The sequence below is a fragment of the Arctopsyche grandis genome, chromosome 11 (genome assembly GCF_051622035.1).
Source record: "Arctopsyche grandis isolate Sample6627 chromosome 11, ASM5162203v2, whole genome shotgun sequence".
NCBI classification, from domain to species: domain Eukaryota; kingdom Metazoa; phylum Arthropoda; class Insecta; order Trichoptera; family Hydropsychidae; genus Arctopsyche; species Arctopsyche grandis.
In genome coordinates this window covers 20602696-20623621 of record NC_135365.1, presented here as the reverse complement: position 1 = coordinate 20623621, position 20926 = coordinate 20602696, and positions in this window count along the sequence as shown.

Sequence of the window (20926 nt, the reverse complement as noted above, 5' to 3'; positions counted from 1 at the left end):
TAAAATAATAACACCATTTATTATACGAAAAAATATACAATAGGACATATTCAACATATGCACACAAAAAACCACGGCGATAATATAATTTTATTTAAATTTTAACGGCTCATAACATACGATGGGGGAAATCGTCACTGTATCGAGAAATAAGAAAGAGGAAACCAAATTACGAATAAAATAACTTGGTGCAGATAGAAATATTTGTCTGCAGGTAAAATAACAAGCAAGTCTAGCAATTATGTAGTTTCTCAAAAATAAGCAACTTTTCTGCCAAAATAGCAAGCTTTCATTGGCAATACAATAAAATCGATCGGAATTTTAGCTGTCTTTGTCGCTTGTTTTCAAAAGCTCAACAGCTTTTTTTTAAATAATAGGTTAGTCCTAGTGTCTCTTACTATGACAAATATCGTAGCCAGAGATCCCACAAGAGACACCAGCATTAAAATCTATACGTAGATGGATTCGATTCATAATATAGTTAGGACGTGTTGGAATAACAATATCGAAAATATTCGGTTCAGTTAAAAAGTTAAAAAAAAAGAAAGATTTTTACAAAAGAAGAATGATTCAATGAAGCACACAAAGAGGAGTGACGGAAGAGGTGTATATGATAATGTGCAGGATTATTGGATGATGGAGACACTCAGATGGTACCCAAGAGAATGTGGAAGGAACTATAAGAAAGGAAGGTCACAAGAACTATTGTGACCTTGTATTGCTAAATAAAAAAGAACCAGGTCGGTGTTTAATTTTTACGACCCCCCCCCCCCGCTTTTTTCCTTACTAAAATAAAAGTTGCATCCTAATATTATTAGTCCAAACAATTATAAAAAAAATCTAATTATAATTAACAAATATTCTTACTTGTATTATTTTATATTTTATAAAAACTTTCATAATGCTTCCTCTTCAACATTTGATTTTGAAAAACCCGTGTTTATGTGTCAACAGCAATATTTGCTTTAAGCCGAGTTCTCTCATTTTATATATCCTCAAGTGCGTATGGTCAATAGTTCAAATAATATTTTCTTTCGAAGTGTTGGGTGGTTTTATGTAGATAAAAAAGCCAATAAATTTCATTGAACGTCCTTTAAGTTTTGAATGTGTTCAGATTACTATTCGATTGTTTTCATCGAGTGTTAGAACGAGTTTGGAATATTTGGAATACAAAGTTTTAGTCAAAATATTTTTTAATTGTACTCGAAAAATAAAGTTTATATCAATCAAAGTGCCAGGGCGGTGACCTGGCTCAAAAATAAGTACCAGGGCGGCGAACTGGCCCGACTACACCACTGGGTGTAAGTATAAAATGAATGCAACCCAGCCTGGAGAAGAATAGACTAATGTTAGAGAAGTCTTCATCCAGTGGATGGCTTATATTTTCCATGGATTGAGTCTTCACTCTCAGGTAATATTATGTTAATTGGCTCGCCCCACTAATGGGTATTATATGTATGTATATGTATAAGTCGTATGTGATAGGATCACCATTTTATTTATTTGTGTGTTGGGTAGGCGGGTGTTGGAAGTGCAACGATAAAATGGTGACAGTGGGCATGCATATGGTGTTGTTGTATGTAGTGTGGTCACGTGGTATGTTGTGGTATGCGATGTGGCCCAGGTAAAGGTGGTTTTATTCGTGGCCGATAAAGCAGATTCCGGTCGGGACAACCCATCAGCTGGCACGCGGACCAATGGCGGTGCTCCTCTGCTGGCACGAAAACCGGATCCGAACTCACAACACCTTTTTTTGGACCTTTTAAAACTCAATTATTTACGACGCGCTTATGAAGCCGTTAAGAATTCAAATTTTCGAATGGATATTTATTTTTTTCGTTTAAAATAAGACTAATTTTATTATCTCACATTTAAAAGTTGAATTTTTTACTTGTGATTCAATGGGATGCGGTGCATCCGCTCTAAAATCGCCAGACGAATTGAACGACAGATAAACGAACGGCTGCTTTAAATGCAATTCTCATCTTCTCGAATGATAGATTGCACATCAGATGACGGGTAACCTTTCGATGTGCACAGATACAATTATTGAAATGGTAATTATTAAAATTGAGTTGGATCTTTCAGGCGAGTTTAATAAGGCAAGTTCAGAATCTTGCCTTATTAAACTCGCCAGAAAGATCCAACACAATTTTAATAATTGCATATGTGCACACCGAAAGGTTACTCGTCATCTGATGTGCAATCTATCATTCGAGAAAACGAGAATTACGTTTAAAGCTGCCGTTCTGTTAATCTGGCGATTTTAGAGCGGATGCACCAAACCCGATTCAATGTAATGTGATATATGTATGTAAATAGCAGCATCCACATTACATACATACATATATTACGACGCAATGCAATATTACACGTAATTCGTTTCCGGCTGATTTAAATATGATTAAAATTTATAATTTGTGTTTTTTTAAATGAAAAATTACATTTTTTGGTACCAATTATGGGATAAAATGTTTTATAATGCATCCTATGTATGATTTAGTATTCTGATAAAATTTTAAAAGATTTTTATTTAAAATTTTGCATAATTATTTAGACATTTATATAAGAATCTAAAGTGTAATGTATATATAATTTATTTGTAGATTAAATTTGAAACAATTTATACTCAATGATTTGTGCAATTTGATTTTTTTTTTGTTAATTTCAAAATTATACCTTTGATGATATATTATATAGTATTTAGAAGAAATTTTGTTTGTTTTATAATAAATAATTAAACTAATACCTACATATGTACATATATTCAATATTTGATGGAGCTGCCCAAAAAAATTGCTCATTTCCATGCATGTAGATTTACTTTCATAATTAAAATTTGAAATTTTCACAAATACGAGATAAAATGCTAAATTCAATTTATATCTCAAACTGTAGTAAAATTCACTTACCATTTAATTGAATTTGAATAAAATAATTACAATAAAAATTGTAATTTTTAAATTTCAAAATAATTACAATAACAATGGCAAAAATTGGAAATCCGTATTTTATCATTGTAAAAACTTTGGGCAAATTTAATATCTATATATATATATATATATATATATATATATATATATAAAATTGAATGTCTGTCTGTGTGTCTATAGGCTCCTAACCCACTCAATCGATTACGATGGAACTTTCAGGATTTGTTGTATGTATGTCCGGGAAGATTACTGTGAAAAAAAATCAACCCAAAAACGGGAACGGAAACGGTAAAAACGGGAATGAGTGTCATTGCAACGCAATAATTGCAAATGTATTCGCTGCCTGCGTTTTTCCGACAAATGGGAACGGGAACGGGAACGAGAACGGAAACGGAAATTGCATGCGTTGCATTGTGGCATTGCAACGCATGCCGAGCTAGTATTACATAAAAAAATATCAAAAGTTCATATAACAATATATTTTTTTTATATCAGACGATAGGAAGATAGCATCCTATCATCTATATAAATACATATATTCAGGTATAGACCAAACAAATAATATAGTAAATATGACAATAACACTACTATTATTTATTTATATATTATCTTAGCTATCAAGCTAATTTAAAAAATACATCTTTATTACTTAACTGTAAAATTTATAATTAACTTACATGTACTGTCCCTCACAGAGGTGTCTCTTTGCACCTCGCAAGAATGCATCCATGGTCTTAGCAGACCTGATGCACTCAAGAAGGGCATTATACATGAGCACACCCCTGTGAAAAACACCCCCAGCTGTCTTATTTTTTCTTACTCTACTTACAACTAGTTTGTCCTTATTTCTAGTATAAAAACTATGTAATAAATAATTCAAAAAAATAATCAATCGGGAGATCACGCTGTGATCACATGTTCATTTATATTTGGACGGCCGGGGAGCGCGTGGGGATGGAATGAGAGGGGAGTGTGGGGGGTTGCGATAAATAACACACTAAATAATAAGCAGAGTATTATATAGTGTACATATGTATAATATATGCGAATTGACAGCGATGGCTGTGTATTCTGCGACAATCCACTAGCGACAGTAACCTCAAGTGTGGTTTATGTATTGATTCTTTCCCAAAATCACTCGTTGAAATATCAAGACTAATACATATATATTATACATATTAAAATTAGAGCTATTACTAAACATAAGAGCTACTCCTCCAGAAATTGGACTTCACCCACATATACCCATATATATCCATACATATGTATGTATATGCTCTTCCATACATTGTAAGAGGAATATCTGCCGAAAATCTTCCCGGTTCAAATTGCACCCTCGTTCGATTTGCATACGTAATCGGACCCCGAGCGAGTATTCTAAAGTGGGTAAACTCGAGTCTCGCGTCTGCCGGTGTAAACTCGCCGTTAAGTTAATTGGTCATCCATATGATTCGAGTGTGCGACAACAATTTGCGGTTTAAGTTCGCTCGCACACCCATGCGATAATTAACCTGAACTGGTCGCGGTTGACCATAATCACCATTGTTAAAATCCCATTTGGCCGCAAGTCAAATGGCCGCAGCGGACCGGTTATCTCGAGAGATCGTGCGCGTTCAATGTCGGTGCATTGTGCATCTGCTTTTGTCATCGCTCACCGGATCATTACATAAATGACAATTTTATATGTATAACAACATGTTTATTGCATCATCATTGTAACATCAAAATTTTAAACATTAATTTAATAATCATATTTCAATCAAATATAACCTTAGCATTTTCATATAGTGAAGTGAAGGTACATACATACAGTGAAGTTATGATATAATTTCCTTAACTCGGGTTATGAGTATGGATCTAACAATAGAATTACAAATTCATAATGATTTACAAATAAGTGAGGTGGAATGTTAAATGGATATGAAGTCTTTAAACACATATTCGAATTTAAAGCTGACAGCTACCAAATAAAGAAAGAAGAAGCCTAAACTTAACCTAGTAAAAGCGATGAACAGCATCATTCTTTGAAGTATTTTCTAAGATTAAATCAACAAAAACTGTTCAAATTTTGTTGTTTTGCTTTGTTCAATAAATAATTTGACTGTTTTATTTATTTAATGAATTTTTATTCAACATTGACTCAAATATTGAACGAGACACCAATGATTATACAGCTCATCTTTACTTTATGCAATTTAAGGAATTCGATAGTGAAAATAGTTTGGAGTGAATGTAAAAGCATCTTTTGCATCATCGTTGTTAGAAATTTGATCTTTCTACCTACAATTATTCAATGAATTGTAAAAAAATCTATGAAATAATCTGAAGTTTGTATTACATCATCACTCAACTGTCAAAAAATATACTTTCACCAATCGGGGTGAATATATACATAACTATATGTACCTAGTGAATACATAATCGGATATGAAACAATTCATAATTTCACTATATTACAATGTATTTATACAACATATTGGAAGCGTACTTAAATATGGCACAAAGCTTACAATACAAAGCTTACAATTTCCCCGAATGAACATATAGCGCATTCGGGGAAAAGTAAATACATACATTAATATCCATCTATTTGATTGAATATTTTTTATATTAAAGAATGGTAGTATTATTTATAATATAAATGATTTTAATCGTATGTGGATATTTAAAAAAGAAAGCTATGTACATATATATTACTCGCGGTGCTAAAACCGATTTTTGTACTTAGATGTAGGTTTTTGGTGGTTTGATGATCTCGAATCGTAATTACAAGACACGCTCTTGTACACATGCATAATAGAGTCTATGTGAGCGTTTAAAATAGATGCAGCGTCTTCTGTGGAGTAATTTTTCAGCGTGGCCATCCATCATGCGCGGTATTATTTCGCCTGTGGACAAAACGCGTGTTTTGTTTCGTCACTCGCTCCTACATAAAGGAGAGGGGCACACGCCTACTAGCTTTTCTACTCTTTTATTTTTCTTCGGCCGTTTTTTTTTTACTCTTCTTCTTCTTCATCTTCTTCTTATTCTTTAATGTGTTACGGGTCAATTGGTAGGCTTTTGTCTCCGCGTCGCGCGGGCCACTCTGTGAAATGACTCGCTCTTTATGCAAATGGCCGTTATTCAAATTCAGACGCCGAAGCAACTGTCAAAACAGTCGAGAGCGCGTCGTGACGCGTCCTTGGCTCGTTACATGTAACACACCGAATGGATTATAACGCATAAATAACGCCCCCTGCCGTGAAAAATCACACCGTCATCTTCTTAACATCTTATGCTCACTATTTACATTTTAGTTTAATTAAAAAATCGTGAGCGGTATCGATTTTCCACGCTCGAGCTATCCCATCCTTTAACAGCTTACTGTTTTAAACCAATTTAAAATTTTTGCTATGTACTACACCTAGGCAAAAATAACCTAAGTCTTTCCTACAAAATAAAAAAACCATTTCATCAATTGGAGTCCTAATCATTTGAAGTACACGCTCATGTTAGAGAGGGTGCAGAGAAAATTTCTGCGCTATCTTTATATGAGAGAGTTTGGGCGCTATCCCTACTTATTTCCCAGTAAGTTTGTCATGGGCTCATTGGGCTTTGACTCCTTAGCCTCACGTAGAAACGCATCAACTTGGTAAGCTTTTTCTGAAAATTCTAAGGGGATGTCACCTTCCTGAATTCTGTTTAACCTTAAACTTTGGGTACCTGGGAAACTGAGAGAATCTTGCTCCAGAACTGTATTTCTGCTCTACTGATCTAACATTTGATCTCCTTATTCACTAAAATATATTAATTTAATAGTCTGCTCAAAAAAAGTTCATATTTTTTTTTAAATATACATATAACTATCATGTTAGCAGCATTATCATTAATAAATAAATGTTTTTATCACAATTGTGTGATAGAAGAATAATTAATGATATTTTATGTGTATTTGGTACCTCTTCTTAATGGCATCTTCGATTGCTCTGAATTGGTGAGCTTAATCAGATTCCATATACCGGACAGATCAATTAGATGTAACCATCTTCTTGATATGTTCAGGCTTACTACCAATTATTCATCGAACTAATTTTTATTACTAACTTTATTGAATTGTTGTTTTTTTTCTTTTCTTTGTGTAAAACGGTAATTTTTTTGGCCGTATAAATAAATAAATATATGGTCAACATTGTACATAAGTATTATTCAAGGCCAATTACAAACATCGATCATTAATATTTTTAACATTTTTAAATATCAACAAATTATGAGATGCTGTTAACTTAAATATTACGAGAAATAGGACAGGATTACCAATTTGTTGGAACCGTTTCCAATGAAATTAGATAAATCGGTAAACTCTGAAATAGGAAACGATCGACTTTGGAGTCATGTTGCAGATCTACATAGTATGTTGCTGGTTTTGCTTCATTTAAAAACATACGATTCAAAATTTGATAATTAATATTATGAATGAAATTTGGAGACGTGTGAAATTAGGATGGACATTTGGGCATTGAATTTTGAAAGAGAAACGTTGTTTTTAAATCGAAAATGCCACTTTACCCGAAGAAAAAGATCTTTGATTCAGTGTTTTGCCAGTGATAATGTATATATGTAAAACTTGGGCATTCAAATCCACTTATACAAAGTGAAACGCACCCAAATAAGAAAGCTTTATACGAGGCATTACGAGTAAACGGAATATATGGGTGAAAAGTATGACAAGGATAGTTGATATTGGGAGAGTTAAGAGATTGAATTTGCAATAAGTGGGTCACTTGGCCAGGAGAATGGACGAAAGAAATGCTGGAATGGTACCCGAGATGATCTAAAAGCGTAAAAGAAAGATGGGCCGATGATATTAAAAAAATGTGATTGATGAGATGAATGAGAGTTGCGCAAAACAGAGACGAATAGAAGCATGTGGAGAGGCTTTCATCCAGCAGTGAATGGTGAATGGCTGTAAATTATGGTGATGATGATATTGTACATATATGTACAGTTATTTTTAAATTTAATGAATTAAACCAAACGACTAATGGAAGATCAGATTTAATATTTCCAGTCATCTCACCAATATTTCCCATATTTATGTAGAAGATGCACGGTATGAGGCAAAATTGAATAATTGCAATTTGAGAAAGAAATAAGCAGCTTCAAAGCACAAAGATAATGAATATAATTTCATGGACAGTACGAAATAAACACAATAATATCAGTGTATCAGATCAAGTGTAAAATATAAAAGCGATGAATGTAAGCATCGTGTATTGAGCTTTAAAAGCTCATAGTCAAGAAATATAAGAATATGATAAAAAAATGTATATTGAATCAAATTTAAGACTAGATTTTAATAAAAGGACAACTTACAATTTAATTCATGCATTAATTCGCTAGTATAAAAATAAATCCAGTCAATTAAACTATGATATTTTAATAAACAATATATGTATATAGGTACATACCGCAATGTCTTAATTAACATACATAAACACGAATAATTTCGTCAAAGATGAGAAAAGAATAATGAATTTCGCCTACGTACATATGTGTGTATGTATGTGGAATTTTATTAATGGCAATGAATTTACATTAATCAAAGAAATTCCGATTTCTAAACTTGTAGAAATCGGAATTTTAAACCTACATATGATAAATCATTAGTATTAAAAATTTAATTAAATGTTTTCCATTTGAATATTTTTGGCTCTCGCGTATTTCCTACTTATATAAAGAAATTTTATTAATTTTCCAATCTCAATTATCTCTATAAATTGGAGTGAAAAAATCATTATATTTCCAACTCGGCAATCCATCATGTTTAGCAACGTGCTTTGGATAGCTTGCGTCTCCGTTATGAACTACTTTTTTTTGTCCGCTCTTCACCGATTTCTATGGATTTTTCTGACTTGAATAGCCATGTACGTCTTATGACGTACACTTGTTAGTTGAGACCAGCTTCTCTGGTAGACTTTGTTGTTCGAGAAATAAATTTGCATGCATTATAAATGCAAGTGTCACGCGACGGGCTACCCGTACCAGCAAATCACCGGGCACCGTCCCTTTGAAGCGATCCAACCGTGACCGAGCCGATAAGACATACTTTTATAAATATAATAATATATAAATATAAGTGTATTAAAACAAAATTAAAACGGATGACGCGATAAGCATCGGTATCGTGTGTGATTTTAGGTCGAAATTTCGTGTTCTTTATATACGCTGGCACGCAACAGTATCGTTTCACACGTGACCTACGACCCTAGAGTTGCGATCAAATAAAAACGCCATTTTTACATTAGCCATCTTCGTGTGGATCGCTATTTGTTGTTTAGGATATTTTGAGCGAAAAAAATCGTAATTGCTCTTTGATAAAAATGTTTCAAGTCGGCTCAATTTGGAAAAGTGCGAACGTTTCGCATTTAAAACGCGCCCACTTTGAGCGCCGATTAAATATAATAAAACAATTATAAAATTGATCAAAAATTATTTAAATGTATGTTATTACTTTTAAATTATAAATTAAGTTGTTTAAATATTTTTTATAGGCGCATATGTATTTTAAATTAAATTTTAACTAGATATAAAAAGCGCACTCACTGATTAAACGCACCTGCATGCTTCAAATTGGTTTTGAATAATTTATTTATCATAGTTTTATTATATATTTAGTTAAAATATATTATTAATAGATTAAATATTTAAAAAAAATTCAAATACTCAATTTTCAAACATGTTTTTATAGGAATTTTCAATTGTACTAACGATACCCTGCGGAGTTTTCATGTGAGTTGCATATTTATGCATACCATTTATTTTTTGTTATTCACATAATTCTTTGGAAAAATTTTCAAAATTTCAATGCACGCCTATTCAGTACGTGTATGTTATATTTTAACAAAGTCAAATTACCGGGTAAAATATGATATCGGCGTTGCGAGAGTGGCAAAATGTGAATAAATCATCGCCTCGTTCGTCCGATGCGCTTTTCAACACGATTGTTAAAAAAATCTACGTGTTGAACATTTTAATTGGCTCACACTGTACGCGCCAGTTTTATTGAAAAAGTATCCAACAATTAAAATATAATATACGATTACACGTAAAAGGGTTATCGTTTCGTTTAAACGCTCCACGGTCATGTTAAATGTCTATTTCGCATATTAATTATTTATGTAACTCTGATATGAAAATTTTCGAACAAAAATAACACACAACCGGTTTAATTAGTTCACACCCTGTTATGTGGTTGATATTTTCAGGGTCCGATTAGATGTTGCATGCTTCGAAAATTACATGCACCTTTGCCGAGTGCATTCGAGAGCATTTACGCCTGTTTATTATGCATTAAAATGCAGATACGACTGTCGTTAATTCGACCGAAAATTATTGCATTTACACGATCCGGTGAAGGTTTAATAAGCTCAAATTAATCGTGTACAACGTACGCTAGTGTGTTTTTGATATACAATAAATAATTACACGCCTTTCGAGCGAGCACAATCTCTATTGTTTTGTGTAGTCTTATTTGTGAAATTAATGTCATTATACTTTATATATTAGGTTGGGATATCCATTAGAAAATTCGCTCGGTAATTTTAGTGGCCACTCTTTGATTTTCTAATTTCTTTTTAGTTGTAGTAAGTATTTGACGACTCTTTTTTGATTTTGCGTACTTGTAAAACTGCTTGGAATTATTTGGCAGGGATGGTTTACTCTCGTTTTGTACTCCACGGTCATTTTGTTGGCAAGAATTGCCTTATTGCTTGTGTTGGCAACGACATTTGTTCCAACAGAACAAAAGTACGACAAAAAATACGTTCTATTTATGATTTAGACGCTGAGAAACCTATTTTAGTAATTGGACACTTTATTTGAATTGATTTTATTTTTTTCGCATACGAAAAACAAACGATATTTCACTTGAAAATGAACGAAAAACTTATGTAAGATTATACCATATGAAACAAAATTTTAGAATATAAAAGAATTCATTCATTTTCCTTAACGAATATCTATAAATATTGCACATTAATATAATAAATTAAATTAAAATGTTAACTGATGGGTGTTGTACATATGTACCTATATGTAAATACCATTAAAGATCATGAAATGATTTACGTAACAAATAACTGATAATAAGAAACTCAATATTACATATCAGCGAACTTATGATGGTAAAAATCATGTATGTATGTGCATACGTATAATATGCATCCAAATGAAAGTCCAATTTTCAAAGAGTTTAAATCTTATGAGCGAAATAACACATCTAACTGAGATTATTTTTACTCTATTTTGAAGAATCATCCGTTGACCAAGATTAGCAACATCTGGTTCAGCTACTACGCTATATGAAAATGTCCAACCCCTGCTTTACACACAACTGGTATGCGGTCTGAAAATTCCTACGATGCTCGAGCTCTCGGTGTGAAGCATTTAAAGAGATCCGTTATACAATCTATCTATAATATATATATAACGTACTCACTTTATAATTGTAGAAATTTTGTCATAGCTTCCAGACTGTCGAGCTCATCTATCTAGCATACCTATTAAGGTGTTCAAAAAATGCAATTATTGTAGATATGTATTAAAACAATTATTGTAGATATTAAACAAAGTTAACGCGTATGTACTAAAATTTTGATTTAGATCCTGTCATAATAGAGAGTTGTTGAATATACCTTCTGTAGTTAGGAAAGCTTTTACTTACTCTGTCATGTTCATTTATATTTTCGAAATTCATATCAGTTGAATATTTGTTTTAAAGGCAACAAATTAAATGGTCAGTCTTTTTCGATAAATGGTCAATAACTTTTTGTGATGATGGTGTACTACATATTTATGTATGTATGTACGTATGTAGTGTACTACATATTTATGTATGTATATAGTGTACTACATATTTATGTATGTATGTAGTGTACTACATATTCAGTCAGTATATTGAGAATTATTTTAAGTATTTTTTGACAAACAGATAATAGTCAAGCAGTCAGTGAACGATAATATAACTAACTGATAATCTATTTACCGACCAAATCAACAGGTTACTGACTACAAGAACGGATCCATAGGGGTAATGGCTCCCCCCTCCACCCCCCCTCATGTATCAGAATGAAATTTCACCGAGCGGACTATTTTAAGAAAATCCCATATTTACATCCACATTTTCTCGATCTTCCGATTTTTTCCTGTAAGGATATCTAAAGTAGCAGGTACATACATATATGCATGCTGTCATTAAAGAGCTCTAAGAGATAATTTGTGAAGAAATGCAAAAAAAGCCTCAAAAATTAGCTAACGTTATGAAAATGCAGTTGAAATTTTCTTGCTTTGAGGGTGACAACGGGAAATGGACCTTCAATTAATATCTTTTAAATAAGATATCAATTGAAGTGGAAATGGACCCTATTTAAAATATATCAATTGAAATAAACCTACATACATTCGGTATTTATTATTATTATTTTATTAATTAAAAAGCTATCGAATCCTCAACATCTATTATGACATTTGACCCACCATGAAGATATTAGTTTATGAAATGCGAAGATCCATTTTTTGGAAAATATTTTTGAATTATTTTAAGCTACAATAACATAGCATATTTGCAAGGTCTCAAAAAGCTTCACCTATTACTATGGATATTTTATTTCGCCTCATTTGCAACCCGTATTGAGCATATCGTATTTAACTTATAAGTATAGTATAGTAGTAGAAATTAATAATAAATTATTATCATTTAAGTTATTAAATTACTACATCCCACATTCATTGTATTGAATCCCACAAATTCATTAAAATATCTGTTTACATTGATGCTTAATTGAGTTTTGCAAGCTTTGTCACAATTTTCGCAACCAGTACAGTCACTGCGTGAGTGGATGGATATTTTCAGAGTCTAGATTGCTATTTCTATTTCTGAACCAGTCAACTGTTTGACATAGTCTCGAATTGAAGCATTCGAACCCCGCCGGACCACAAAGCTGCCAATCATTCTGTCGTGATGTATTGCCTAACTAATGTCGACTATTGGATTCTTAACCTTATGGCTGCCGAACGGGCATTTGTCTTGCCTTGCCGGACGCTTTAAAAAGCCGACGATTGAGATTGATCGACCGATATGAAAGTATCATCATCATATTAAAAAGTATCGCGAAAGTCGTCTCGATCTCATTGTCAGTCTAATACGGTTATGGAGATTGACAAGCGATACAATTATGTGTGAATGTATACATATGTATGGGGTTATAAATGTTATGGGGTAACAACCGATAACTACAGCGGATGCCCCATTGTCTCAGAATACCCGGCGAAGTTTGATTGATTGAAATTTGTTCACGGTCATTAATATTAATTTGGGACCTTTCAAAACCCCACAACTAATACCCAGTGCCTTCCCTATAATTTAAACATTTTTTTTCTGAATATACAAAATGTTATAATGAAGTAATTTTCGAACGTATCCGATACACGACCGTACGCTAATTTCTGGGTATAGTTTTGTTTAAAATATGTATAGTATGAAATTTAATCTGAAAATGGAAATGATGGAACATACTATTGTGCTGTAGGTAGTTACGTACTATATAAAATTATAAATAGTCGCAGATGCGATTAATTTAATAGTTTCACGAGCCGTCCATGTATCGGATCTGTCCGACGATACAACGGTAACGAAATGATAAATGATAAATTTACTTTACGCTAAGATACCAGCATTATAATAATATGATGTAATTTCTATAGAGGAGAACAATTTATTATTATATAGCGGAAGGTAAAATTTTCAACAGTGTTTCTCAATTTTTTTAATCAAATCAATTACCTTACTAAAAATTAATGACTTTATCTAAATTTTTGATTAATAATAAACTTTAGCACAACAATGTCAATGCGTACACATATTTAATCGATATATATTCAATACATATTTACATATTTAATACATATTTTCAATACTTACAGAACAATCATTTAAAGTACTCACACTTCAATATTGTCTATAACTTAAGTAGATGCAGTTAATTATTTTCGTAAGTAAAATATAATATATATATGAAATATATTTTAAGAATATTTAAAAATAAAAGAATCTGGATAATACATAACAATACTGTTAATATAATGTGTTGTAGTTATTCTAAGTACAAAAATATTTTTTTGGTCTAGCAAAGTTGTACGAATTGAATTTTATCATATAGAAATAAAAGTTTAAGGGTTGTAGGTAGTTTTAAAAACAATACCAAATAAACTTCCAAAGGAGATTCGTATCGATCGACATTTCCTGCGGCATTAAAACGGTACGAGGAGGTGTTCGCCATAATGGACATTTGATTAGCGGCCACTCTGTCATTCATTATTATTAAAATCGATGATGCCGGTAGCCAATGTTCTCGTACATGTTCTGTAATATCGACAGTGTGTATGTGCGCTTTATAATCTGGCCGATACGTATTCAATCAAAGTGAAAGTATTGATCATGATTAATATAATAACGCGCGCACGCCTTATCGTTCCCATGCGAGGTCTCCCGTATGTAAGCGTCAAATTTATTCATTCCACAGTATTTATAGACCTTTTTTGTAATAATAACCATTCTAAGGATATATGCCAGCATTGTGCGTTAAAATATTTGTAATTTTTTTATTTTAAAATTAAAATATTTGGCATTGAAATTGCGTAAAAATTTTCGTATCCATTTTTGGTGTGTAGTATGCGCGTCGCATTTTTTGTTATTTGACTTAAAAAATGATACGTTGAACTTGCTTAAGATGAATTCAAAATATTTTTAACGTTTGTGTGGCAACAAAAATTCAAAACAAACTACAATTTATTACATGGAAAATCGATAAAGTTCGATGCAAGTTGACATTCGATCATCAATAAAACCCCGAAGCCCTTCAAAGGCATCCCCCTATTTAAAACGTGTCGTGCTTGTTTCTGTCTTGTTTTCATTCGTATCTAGGCCCTAAATCGGCCTTCAATAGAGTTGAAAATCGCACAGAGGATTCTGTACAGGATCGAAGTTTTGAAATATGACCGTGTCACGTCGCCGTCCTACGAAGCGGACGTATTGGAAGTGATCGGATCTGGTTGGGAAACTTTGTTCGGGGTGATCAAAGATGCCTTAGGGATGATTGATCTGCGTCAACCAACGAACAATTGACAAAGGACGATTTGGGATTTACATAAATATCGACATGGACTATTTTGAAAATTAAACGCGGATTCATACGTCATGCACAAGTGACCAGTCCGTGCTATATGAAGAATGCGTGTCCCTCGAAGGCTAAAGATGTTCGATAACCACCTGGGGATAAATTCAAGTTATAATACAGTGGTTTCATGTATAATATAAGATCACTTCCAGGATATTCTGGTGTACTATGACGAGAGTACAATTTAATACGTACGTTTCTTTCTGGTATGGGCAGCACGGGCTGAACAACGAGATCGTTTCTGAGAAGTTCCTCCGTTGCCGCTGATCAAAGATTTATGAAAGAGGTCATTATTTTCAAACGATCGTTGCTTGTGTAAGGAAAAGGCCTTACGGTAGGCCATCAGAGTTCACTGGCCGACTCACAACTACGCATTCCTTCATATATAGGTATAGAATTACATATATAAAATTTATATGACCATGCTCAAGCTATGGATCTAGAAAAGACGCCATTTTGTATAATAGAACATTTTAAAATTAAGTTAATAAAATAGTGGCGTATACTTATGCTATTAAGTTCATTGAAAGATCATGTACATACTTTTTTGTTTGAATCAAATTTTAATTAAAATTTTAAAGAAAATTTTTAGTGATTTTAGTCAACATATCAATATTGCTTATGTAGGTGAATGCTCATCGAATTGTTAGCTATTGAAATGCTATGTAGGTATGTATATACATATGTAGCTTTGTTTTGTTATTTAAATTCTCACTATTTTGAATGGTAATTCTATATTTTATAATAGAAGTTTCGATTTGAATTATTTATACTATAAAATCAGACGTGAAAATTCTTCATTTATTACACCATATAAAATAATTTCGATTTGTGAACAGGTAATCTTCTAATTGCTAGTTTCTCATAGAGAAATTGAGATATCGAGTTTCTCGCCTAAGTATGGTTTGTATCGCGTTAAGTATAGCGATCTTTTCAAAATCGTATGGCAAAAAAGTGGAAAAAAAGCGGCTGTCTGTCATTATAAAGCCATAAAACAAAACTGGTTATAGAATTCCATTATGAACTCGTAGAAAAAACGCACCTACGCGTTTCTGTACCCATACACTAGCTAGCGGGATACAGTCTCAATTTTACTCGGTTAAAACGAAGAAGAGTATTTGTGATTTATCGCGCTCAAAGTATAAAAGGTAAAGGAAAGTGAAATAATCTGTTGCGGTTTCTTTATTTCCTTTTTGCACACAATGAGGAGATTGTATTGAACACTTTTACCTTCAGGCATTATTCTTTTGTCGCCCGCAATTGCAGGTAAAATTCGCACAAAATGCGCATTATCGAAAGTGAAAAGGTGTGTCGTGGAATATACACAGTATGCAAAACGGCCACAGCGTTACTATAACTATTGTTTAAATTCAGACCAAAAATGTTTGCAAAATAAAGGGTGAACAATCCTCCGAATAAGATTTATAGCATGTCTATAGTTAGAAGATAAGTCGTTTACGCTTTAATTTCTGTAATTTCTTACCCTTTGTATGTTTTAGGGGGATGGAATGCAAATATCCCTTTTTCTCACAGGTAAACATAATTTGGCGATAAAACTCAAGGTGAAACTGTAACAATTTCGTCTGACGAACATATTTAGATCAGTTTCGTGGATACCTTCGTTAGAGTTATACCGAGTTAAAGTGCAATTTATTTATTATATTTTAATCAATTGTGAAATATAGTACTTCTATTGTTATAAATTCAATGAAAAACAAATTCTGTAAGTGATTTTCGATATTTACATGACTGCAATTGAACAGTGTGGGATTGAAACAGGTTTTCATGAGTAATTCTGGTAATTTATTCATCATATTATTTTATGAGTGCTCACTTATGATGATTTCTTCATTTAAATTTTCATCGCGATTATGATTTATTACAGTATCAAAATTTCTAGTTAGAGTTGGCTTCTTTTAATTAATTAAAAAACATATTCATGCTAAGCTAATCGTATTAGACAGCTGCTTCATACTTAAATTATATACCTATAGTTTCTTATCAATGTTCCGTGAAAGTCATTACAATGTTTTTAATTAGCCTATAGCTAATGAATATCGTTATCAACCATTTGATCATTGACATCTCTATGTATTGGATTGCGTATGATAATTTAAAAATGTATAAAAGTGTAGTTTTCATTTCTAATATCATAAGAATCGTGCATGTTCTCTCGCGCTACAAACGTTCGGTATTTATTATTTAATTACACGCTTTAAGAGCCGGATCCATTAATCGAAAATGAGTCGAATGGGGCTTTAAAGCGTTCCGTTTCAATTATACAAATGAAATCGAAGTGTAAAAACTTAATTACCCCTGGACACGCCACGGCTTTTGTCATACGAGAGGTGGAAGATATAGGGACGAAAGGGCAGGCATGAAAATTAGCAAATGCCTAATAATGTACACACTAAAACGATAATACTATCGCGGAAGTTCGTTTAATTTATGTTGAAATTTTTGACGTGTGAATAGCGTCGATATTTCACTGTTAACCCTTTCGATGCCGCTCGACACTCAATGCTTTCCTGTTAAACTGTATCAGATAACTGATTCAAATCGTAATTCTTCTAAAACCTAAACTCTATCAATGTTTTGAATTAGTTTAAGTTAAAAATTAATCTTTAAACATATAATCAAGCATTTCAATTTATTCATTTCACATTGTCATAATTATATCATCATTATCATTCACAGCCATTTGCCATCCACTGTTAGATGAAGGCCTTTTCATCATGCTTCTATTCGTCTCTGTTTTTGAGTTTTTCAATTCCGGTCTCCGTCCCGTGGCCCGGGAATTGAAAAAGTCCGGGAAATCATAAACAAAATACACAGACAAAAATACATTTATACATAATCATAAAAAAAACAATAGCATTATAATAATAGCAGATAAAGTAAAACAGCAAACAATAAAATAGATTTGTCTTGCATCTACAGCATTTATTATTTTTATTATTACTAAATTATGTTCACAATACATCTTATATCTATTTTGATAGCTACTGATCTACTAATCATTTTCTATTTTACAATTTGAATTTAATTTTGTTAGTAATTATATTATTCTAATGTTAATGTACATCATAATAGGAAAAATTATGTTCATTCTTAACCATCTCATCCCACACATTTTTCTAATTTCATCTACCCTGCGGCCTTCCTTGCACCAGTTTATATTCTCTCGGGTTCCATTCGAGCACTTCATGGTCCATATATCGTCCGTTCTTTTAGACACGGGACCCGCCTATCGCCATTCCAATATCTCTACTCTCACCATTACATCAGCCACTTTTATTAGAATAATAATAAAAAAAATTGAATATAACACTACGCAAAGAGTAAATATTTGTTAAATATGGTTGTATTTTTCTCATATTATGCTTAGTTAGGAATGGATAGTTTCAAGCTTATCTTATAAATATAGGTAGTATGTAGTCATTTATTTTAGATTATTTTTTGCTTAAAAAAGGAACACATTCTCTGATTAAGTATTCAATTTTTATCGGTAATGGATCCCTTATAGTTTCAACGAATATAGTACTATTTAATACAAATAAATTATATAAAGTTACGTGTACCAAAGTATTTAAAATCGCAATCGTGTGGGTTAAAAAATTAATTACAAAATTACGCATATTTTGCCAGATTTTTTCTTATTAATACTTCAACCGTTTGTTGTAAAAGTGGCGCTCTCGGTCGAATTTCTCTAGGGGTGGCCCTTCTCGATAAAAACACAATAATAATAGGCTCCAGGGGGATGAAATTCTTCACTGCCGACGAATGTTTGTGGCAATGGGAATGTAGAACAATAGGACCGAGGCTGGATGATGCATCGGCGATGTTAAAGGTCCCTTGTACTCCCGATTCTCCTTTGGTTAACCCTGTAATGACTAATGCTCTGGAATCCGTGATAAATGGATGACGAAGCTTCAACACTCACCCTCCCTCCCTCATCCCCATCTACCGCAAACCTCCCCCCTTCAGTCTCTGGAAGCTGCGAAGAATGGACAAAATCGAAATTTATCAAATCTCGTCGTACGATTTTTTCCCGTAACATTAGCGCCGCGTAATTTGACGCTATAGTAGTGCGCGGAAGAATGATGTTATTTTTTTCCTGTACGTCCGTATTGATTATGGCTATAATTGGATATGATTAATAAGCGTCTGTGCCGGTTTCATGAGTTTGTATGGAAGAATGGAAAAAAATTCGTTCGTATCGTATAAATGACCCGTCTAATCAAAATCGCATTTGCATTGAAGCGGTCAATGCAAACTGCAATCATAGTAATCACGATAATGCATAGCTTCCAGGTAGGTACGGAAAAATGTTCAAAAAACACACACGCAGCTTCATGTACTTATCTATTGTGTTTTTGGCTGTTTTTTTTATATGTAATTCGATTGTGTTTTGATTTTATTCGTTTGTATGCGTAGTCAAGCTCGTCGTGAGATAGCGCTTTAGGAAATTTTAAAACGTATGGCAATTTTTAATTGACTTGATTTTTTTTGGATTATAAAAATATACATCCATTTATACATATCTACAAAATTTGAAACACACTAGTATATAATATGTATTAACTTTATGGAATTATATTTATTTGAGTACGTAAACATTTAATGATATCAATTTAATTAGGGAACAAAATTTTTATCAGTCACATAATACAAAAAATAAATTCAAAAATGGTCAGTAATTATTCATGAAATTGGAGAGTAAAAAATATTTTACCTCGTGCATAATACCACACATGCTGAATTTTTTAATTCTAGTATCTCGGTATGGTCCAAACAATACTGTTCTACATGACTAATTTTGGCATTTTTATACAAGTTATTTTTTTAATAATATCAAATAATTTGTAGAAAGATATTTGCTTTTTATTTTTTAGCTCGAAGCCTTTTTCTAATATGTATTTCATTACAAACGGGCAAAGCTTATAGTCATTTGATTTCTGTTTTCGTGTTTTTAGATTACATATCTTAAAGAAATATCATAGAACAACTCATATGAGTGGTTTTCTTTTGAATGACTATTTTATTTAAATACTAACCCTTTAATAGAAATTACTAATTATTTAAATTAATTTCAGACCATTTATGAGCAGACTAACTGTATATTTGATATATAACTGACAACTTATTTAAAGGTGAATTAGTAAAGTGACCATTTAAATACAGGCCTTTAATTTACACAGTGTACGGCATGTCATTATATAATATTTGAAATTTAATAAAATAAATGTTTTATTAAGGTATTTAAAACTCGTGAAAAATATTAATAAATAAACTATTAAATTGTGTGCTTAAAAATATAATACTCAAATCAATTTACAGTGCTGCTTTGTTTCATTTGAGAATACATCGGAAATTAATTGAAATCTTGCTCTCAGTAATGAATAGATACATCCCAATTATTGGGCAACTGATCATTTTGAATAATTGTTGAAATTTGAATCCACACATTGCAGCGAGCAGCATCAGCAGCAGAATGTTGTCGGCCATTTTATGTGTGGCCTTTTGTTGTGTGCACGTTTCGATACCGAAAAGGCCGGCCGGCTCAGCATGTGGTTCAGATGAAAGAGAAAAAACCTGTTGGCTGCGGGACCAGAAATAAGGGGTGGCGGCCATGATTGTCGTCTTTTTTTTATCATTTTTGATTCCCCTCTTTTATATACTTACCTTTAACGTCTAGTCGCCGGCCGGTCCTTTTTTATCACGTGCGTACTCACCTATGCATATGTGTGTGTGTGCCGAAACCTGTTTTTTCATCTTCCA